Source organism: Arachis hypogaea, chromosome 1, assembly GCF_003086295.3.
Source record: "Arachis hypogaea cultivar Tifrunner chromosome 1, arahy.Tifrunner.gnm2.J5K5, whole genome shotgun sequence".
NCBI lineage: Eukaryota > Viridiplantae > Streptophyta > Magnoliopsida > Fabales > Fabaceae > Arachis > Arachis hypogaea.
In genome coordinates, this window is record NC_092036.1 from 44,605,554 (window position 1) to 44,613,642 (window position 8,089).

The 8,089-nt window shown below is 38.0% G+C and overlaps 1 non-coding gene across 1 annotated transcript; it reads right to left on the reverse strand.

Annotated features, from left to right (window-relative positions):
- Window positions 1-4,372: 4,372 nt before the first annotated feature.
- Window positions 4,373-4,476, reverse strand: LOC112712671 (small nucleolar RNA R71). The gene has a single exon (XR_003157876.1). It is a non-coding gene; the product is annotated as a small nucleolar RNA R71 (small nucleolar RNA).
- Between the last annotated feature and the right edge of the window lie 3,613 nt (window positions 4,477-8,089).

The window sequence follows — 8,089 nt, forward strand, 5'->3', positions numbered from 1 at the left end:
GTGCTATCCTATATAATCTTGCGCATTTAATTGCATAATTTCAATATCCATTTTCCTCAACGAATTCAATTCCCTTTTGGTTGTGTTTGCTTAAGGTTGCTTGTGCTACACTCTTTTCTTATCATATGACTTGTAACTTAAGCCACTTAATTGAGAAACTTGTGCTTTATTTTCTGATTGTGTGGTTGCCATTTTAACATACTAATGTGTGTTCTAATTGCGCGCACATTTATGATACACATTGTCTTTTCTTGAACCACACACTTATACAATTTTCCTCAATTAAGTGTTTGTTACTTGATTACATTGTGTTTGCTTCCTCATTTGTCTTTTTGTACCCCTTAGCTTGTGATCTTGAATTCTATTCTTTTGATCCTTTTAGGATGCACCACAAAAACAAAGAGCCGGCTACATCATCCTCGACCCCTTGAGGCATTCTTCCTTGTCCTTCTGATCTCTGGAGTGATAAGTCAGATACTGTCACAAATGAAAAGGCCAACATTCTGTATGGAAAGCTTGAGCAAAGAGCCATACATTGGGAGCAAAAGCTCAATGTACAGGAAAAGTATGCGGTTGCTATCCATGACCGAATTGCCTCCTTTCAGTGGGGATTTCTTGAGCAACCAATGGAAATCAATGAATCAATGGTTGATGAGCGGATAATTTATACACTTTTTGGCATTGTTTTTAGGTAGTTTTTAGTATGATCTAGTTACTTTTAGGGATGTTTTCATTAGTTTTTATGCTAAATTCACATTTTCGGACTTTACTATGAGTTTGTGTATTTTTCTGTGATTTCAGGTATTTTCTGGCTGAAATTGAGGGACCTGAGCAAAACTCTGATAGGAGGCTGACAAAGGACTGCTAATGCTGTTGGAATCTGACCTCCCTGCACTCGAAATGGATTTTCTGGAGCTACAAAACTCCAAATGGCGCCCTATTAACGGCGTTGGAAAGTAGACATCCATAGCTTTCCAGTAATATATAATAGTTTATACTTTATTCGTGATTAGACGACGTAAACTGGCGCTCAACGCTAGTTTTATGCTGCATTCTGGAGTCAAACGCAAGAAACACGTCACGAACCAGAGTTGAACGCCCAAAACACGTTACAACTTGGCGTTCAACTCCAAAAGAAGTCTCAGCTCGTGGATAGATCAAGCTTAGCCCAAACATACACCAAGTGGGCCCTGGAAGTGGATTTATGCATCAATTACTTACTCCTGTAAACCCTAGTAGTTAGTCTAGTATAAATAGGATAGTTTACTATTGTATTAGACATCTTGGGACATTTAGTTCTCAGATCATGGGGGCTGGCCATTCGACCATGCCTGGACCTTTCACTTATGTATTTTCAACGGTGGAGTTTCTACACACCATAGATTAAGGGTGTGGAGCTCTGCTGTACCTCAAGTTTTAATGCAATTATTATTAATTTTTATCCAATTCGATTTATTCCTGTTCTAAGATATTCGTTGCACTTCAACTTGATGAATGTGATGATCCGTGACACTCATCATCATTCTCACCTATGAACACGCGTGATTGACAACCACTTCCGTTCTACCTTAGGCTGGGCGCATATCTCTTGGATTCCTTGATCAGAATCTTCGTAGTATAAGCTAGAATTGATGGTGGCATTCATGGGAATCCGGAAAGTCTAAGCTTGTCTGTGGTATTCCGAGTAGGATTCCGGGATTGAATGACCGTGACAAGCTTCAAACTTTTGAAGGCTGGGCGTTAGTGACAGACGCAAAAGAATCACGGGATTTTATTCCAACCTGATTGAGAATCGACAGATGATTAGCCGTGCTGTGACAGAGCATTTGGACAATTTTCACTGAGAGGATGGGATGTAGCCATTGACAACGGTGATGCCCTACATACAGCATGCCATGGAAAGGAGTAAGAAGGATTGGATGAAAGCAGTAGGAAAACAGAGATTTAACAGGGACAAGCATCTCCATACGCTTATCTGAAATTTCCACCATTAATTTACATAAGTATTTCTATCCTATTTTATTTATCTTTTAATTATCTAATCCAATCACAGTTGAATCAGCCTGACTGAGATCTACAAGATGACCATAGATTGCTTCATACCAACAATCTCCGTGGGATCGACCCTTACTCACGTAAGGTATTACTTGGATGACCCAGTGCACTTGCTGGTTAGTTGTGCGGAGTTGTGACTAAGTGTAATTCACGTGTGAGAGCTACCAAGTCATTGGAGCCATTGTTGATGATCACAATTTCGTGCACCAAGTTTTTGGCGCCGTTGCCGGGGATTGTTCGAGTTTGGACAACTAACGGTTCATCTTGTTGCTCATATTAGGTAATTTTCTTTTTATTTGTCTTTTCAAAAAAGTTTTAAAAAATCTTTCAAAAATTTGTCTTTATTTTCGTTTTCCTAAAGAATATTTTCGAAAAAAAATAAAAATACAAAAAAATCATAAAATCATAAAAATAAAAAATATTTTGTATTTCTTGTTAGAGTCTTGAGTCAATTTTTAAGTTTGGTATCAATTGCATGTTTTTAAAAATTTATGCATTATTTTTCGAAAATTCATGCATTCATGGTGTTCTTCATGATCTTCAAGTTGTTCTTGGTAAGTCTTCTTGTTTGATCTTGATGTTTTCTTGTTTTGTCTTTTATTGATTTTCATATGCATTTTTGCATTCATAGTGTCCATGCATTAAAGATTTCTAAGTTTGGTGTCTTGCATGTTTTTTTTGCATCAAGAATTTTTCAAAAATATGTTCTTGATGTTCATCATGATCTTCAAAGTGTTCTTGGTGTTCATCTTGACATTCATAGTGTTCTTGCATGCATAATGTGTTTTGATCCAAAATTTTCATGTTTTGGGTCATTTTTGTGTTTTTCTCTCTCATCATTAAAAATTAAAAAAATCAAAAAATATCTTTTCCTTGAATTTCTCATAATTTTAAAAAATTTGAGTTGACTAAGTCAAAAATTTTAAAAATTAGTTGTTTCTTACAAGTCAAGTTAAATTTTCAATTTCAAAAATCCTATCTTTTCAAAAACTTTTTCAAAAATAAAATCTTTTTCATTTTTATCTTATTAATTTTGAAAATTTTAAAATTATTTCAAAATCTTTTTCTTAATTTTATTTCAAATTTTCAAAATTACACTGACAATTAATGTGATTGATTCAAAAATTTGAAGTTTGTTACTTTATTGTTAAGAAAGGTTCAATCTTTAAATTCTAGAATCATATCTTTTAGTTTCTTGTTAGTTAAGTAATTAATTTTAATTTTAAAAATTTAAATCCTTTTATCTTATCTTTTTATCATATATTTTTTCAAAATTTTATCTTTTTTAAAAATTTGATTTCAAAATATCTTGTCTAACTTATTATCTTCTTATCTTTTCAAATTTGACTTTAATATCTTTTTCAACTAACTATTTGACTTTTTGTTTGTTTCTTATCTTTTTCAAAACCATCTAACTACTTTTTCCTCTCTAATTTTCGAAAATATCTAATCCCTTTTTCAAAATTCTTTTTAAGTTAGCTAATTGTTTTAAATTTTAATTTTAATTATATCTTATCTTTAATTTTCGAACATCATTAACTACTTTTTCAAAATTATTTTTGAATTCTCCCTCTCTTCTCTTCTTCTATTTATTTATTTATTTACTAACTCTTCTCTTCACTTCTCTTCATCTCTTATCACCTCCCCTATCCTTACTTTTTATACAGACTATTCATCCCTCTCTTTTCTTTATTCCCTTTCTTCTTCTACTAACAATAAGGAACCTCTTTACTGTGACATAGAGGATTCCTCTTTCTTTTCTTGTTCCCTTATTCCCTATATGAGCATGAACAAGGAAAAAGGCATTCTTGTTGAAGCTGACCCTGAACCTGAAAGGACTCTGATGAGGAAATTAAGAGAAGCTAAATTACAACAATCCAGAGACAACCTTACTGAAATTTTCGAACAAGAGAAGGATATGGCAGCCGAACCCAACAACAATAATGCAAGGAGGATGCTTGGTGATTTTACTAAACCAACGTCCAAGTTTGATGGCAGAAGCATCTCAATTCCTGCTATTGGAGCAAACAATTTTGAGCTGAAACCTCAATTAGTTGCTTTGATGCAACAGAACTGCAAGTTTCATTGACTTCCATCTGAAGATCCTTATTAATTTTTAACTGAGTTCTTGCAGATTTGTGAGATTGTTAAGACAAATGGAGTAGAACCTGAAGTCTACAGGCTCATGCTTTTCCCTTTTGCTGTAAGAGACAGAGCTAGAACATGGTTGGACTCACAACCTAAAGATAGCCTGGACTCCTGGGATAAGCTGGTCACGGCCTTCTTGGACAAATTCTTTCCTCCTCAAAAGCTGAGCAAGCTTAGAGTGGATGTTCAAACCTTCAAGCAAAAAGATGGTGAATCCCTCTATGAAGCTTGGGAAAGATACAAGCAGATGACCAAAAAGTGTCCTTCTGACATGTTTTCAGAATGGACCATATTAGATATATTCTATTATGGTCTATCTGAGTTTTCTAAAATGTCATTGGACCATTCTGTAGGTGGATCCATTCACTTAAAGAAAACGCCTGCAGAAGCTCAAGAACTTATTGACATGGTTGCAAATAACCAATTCATGTACACTTCTGAGAGGAATTCCGTGAATAATGGGATGCCTCAGAGGAATGGAGTTCTTGAAATTGATGCTCTGAATGCCATATTGGCTCAGAACAAAGTGTTGACTCAGCAAGTCAACATGATTTCTCAAAGTCTGAATGGATGGCAAAATGCATCCAACAGTACTAAAGAGGCAGCTTCTGAAGAAGCTTATGATCCTGAAAACTCTGAAATGGCAGAGGTTAATTACATGGGTGAACCTTATGGAAACACCTATAATTCATCATGGAGAAATCATCCAAATTTCTCATGGAAGGATCAACAAAAGCCTCAACAAGGCTTTAATAATGGTAGAAGAAACAGGCTCAGCAATAACAAGCCTTTTCTATCATCTTCTCTGCAACAGACAGAAAATTCTGAGCAGAGCCCCTCTAATTTAGCAAATTTAGTCTCTGATCTGTCAAAGGCCACCTTAAATTTCATGAGTGAAACAAGGTCCTCCATAAAAAATTTGGAGGCACAAGTGGGCCAGCTGAGTAAGAAAGTCATTGAAACTCCTCCCAGTATTCTCCCAAGCAATACAGAAGAAAATCCAAAAGGAGAGTGCAAGGCCATTGATGTAATCAATATGGCCGAATGCACAAGGGAGGAGAAGGACGAAAATCCTAGTGAGGAAGACCTCCTGGGACGTCTCTCAAGCAAGAAGGAGTTCTCTATTAAGGACCTAAAGGAATCTGAGGCTCATATAGAGATCAAAGAGATTCCATTAAATCTCCTTCTGCCATTCATGAGCTCTGAAGACTATTCTTCCTCTGAAGAGGATGAAGATGTAACTGGAGAGCAAGTTGCTCAATATCTAGGAGCCATCATGAAGCTGAATGCCAAGTTATTTGGTACTGAGACTTGGGAAGGTGAACCTCCCTTGCTCATTAGTAAACTTGATACATGGGTTCAGCAAACTCTACCTCAAAAGAAACAAGATCCTGAGAAATTTTTAATACCCTGTACCATAGGCACCATGACCTTTAAAAAAGCTCTGTGTGACCTAGGGTTAGGCATAAATCTTATGCCACTATCTGTAATGGAGAAGCTGGAGATCATTGAGGTACAACCTGCCTTATTCTCATTACAATTGGCAGACAAGTCAGTAAGACAAGCTTATGGATCAGTAGAGGACGTGTTGGTAAAGGTTAAAGGCCTTTACATTCCTGCTGATTTTATAATCTTAGACACTAGGAAGGAGGAGGATGAGTGCATTATCCTTGGAAGACCTTTCCTAGCCACAGCAGAAGCTGTGATAGATGTTAACAGATGAGAATTAGTCCTTCAATTGAATGGGGACTACCTTGTGTTTAAGGCACACGGCTATCCTTCTGTAACAAGGGAGAGTAAGCATGCAGAGCTTCTCTCAATACAGAGTCAAACAGAGCCCCCACAATCAAACTCTAAGTTTGGTGTTGGGAGGCCACAACCAAACTCTAAGTTTGGTGTTGAACCCCCATATCCAAACTCTAAGTTTGGTGTTGGGAGTTCACAACATTGACCTAATCACCTTTATGGCTCCAAGAGAGCCCACTGTCAAGCTATTGATATTAAAGAAGCGCTTTTTGGGAGGCAACCCAATTTATATTTATCTAATTTTATTTTTATTTAATTGTTATTTTGTGTTTTAGTAGGTTCATGATCATGTGGAGTCACGAAAAAAATATTAAAATTAAAAACAGAATCAAAAACAGCAGAAGAAAAATCACACCCTGAAGGAAGGACTTACTGGCATTTAAACGCCAGTAAGGAGCATCTGGCTGGCGTTCAACGCCAGAACAGAGCATGGATCTGGTGCTGAATGCCAGAAACAAGCAACATCCTGGCGTTTAAACGCCAGGAATATGCCTTGAGGAAAGCTGGCGCTGAACGCCAGTAACAAGCATGGAACTGGCGTTCAACGCCAGAAACATGCTACACATGGGCGATGAACACCCAGAACGTGCATCATTTTGGCGTTTAAACGCCAGAATGGTATGCTAAGGCATTTTACATGCCTAATTGGTGCAGGGATGTAAATCCTTGACACCTCAAGATCTGTGGACCCCACAGGATCATCTCAGGATCTGTGGACCCCATAGGATCCCCACCTAACATATTCTCACCTTCCCTCCTAATAATCCTATAACATACTTTCCCAAAAACCCTTCACCAATCACCTCAACCTCTCTTCCCAATTACCTCCTTCACCACTCACATCCATCCACTCTTCCCCATAAACCCCACCTACCTTCAAAATTCAAAAATCTTTCCCACCCAAACCCACCCTAAATGGCCGAACCTACCCTCTCTCACCTCCCTATATATACCCCTCTATTCTACTTCATTTTCACACAACACAACCCCCTCTTCTCCTTCTTGGCCGAATACACCTCTCCCCCTCTCCTCCATATTTTCTTCTTCTTCTTCTTCTTTTTTTCTCTTGCTCGAGGGCGAGCAATATTTTAAGTTTGGTGTGGTAAAAGCATCAGCTTTTTGTTTTTCCATTACCATTGATGGCACCTAAGGCCGGAGAATCCTCTAGAAAAGGGAAAGGGAAGACAAAAGCTTCCACCTCCGAGTCATGGGAGATGGAAAGATTCATCTCCAAAGCCCATCAAGACCACTTCTATGATGTTGTGGCAAAGAAGAAGGTGATCTGCGAGGTCCCTTTCAAGCTCAAGAAAAATGAGTATCCGGAGATCCGACATGAAATCCAAAGAAGAGGTTGGGAAGTCCTAACCAATCCCATGCAACAAGTCAGAATCTTAATGGTCCAAGAGTTCTATGCCAATGCATGGATCACTAGGAACCATGATCAAAGTGTGAACCCAAATCCAAAGAATTATCTTACAATGGTTCGGGGGAAATACTTAGATTTTAGTCCAGAAAATGTGAGGTTGGCGTTCAACTTACCGATGATGCAAGGAGATGCACGCCTCTACACTAGAAGGGTCAACTTTAATCAAAGGTTGGACCAAGTCCTTATGGACATATGTCTGGAAGGAGCTCAATGGAAAAGAAACTCCAAAGGCAAGCCGGGTCAACTAAGAAGACTGGACCTCAAGCCTGTGGCTAGAGGATGGTTGGAATTCATTCAACGCTCCATCATCCCCACTAGCAACCAATCTGAAGTTACTGTGGATTGAGCCATCATGATTCATAGCATCATGATTGGAGAGGAAGTAGAAGTTCATGAAGTCATCTCCCATGAATTCTACAAAATAGCCGATAAGTCCTCTACTTTGGCAAGGCTAGCTTTTCCTCATCTTATTTTCCATCTATGTTACTCAGCTGGAGTTATCATAGAAGGAGACATCCTCATTGAGGAGGACAAGCCCATCACTAAGAAAAGGATGGAGCAAACAAGAGAGCCCACTCATGGAACCCAAGAGACGCATGAGGAAGCTCATCACCAAGAAATCCCGGAGATGCCTCAAGGGATGCACTTCCCTCC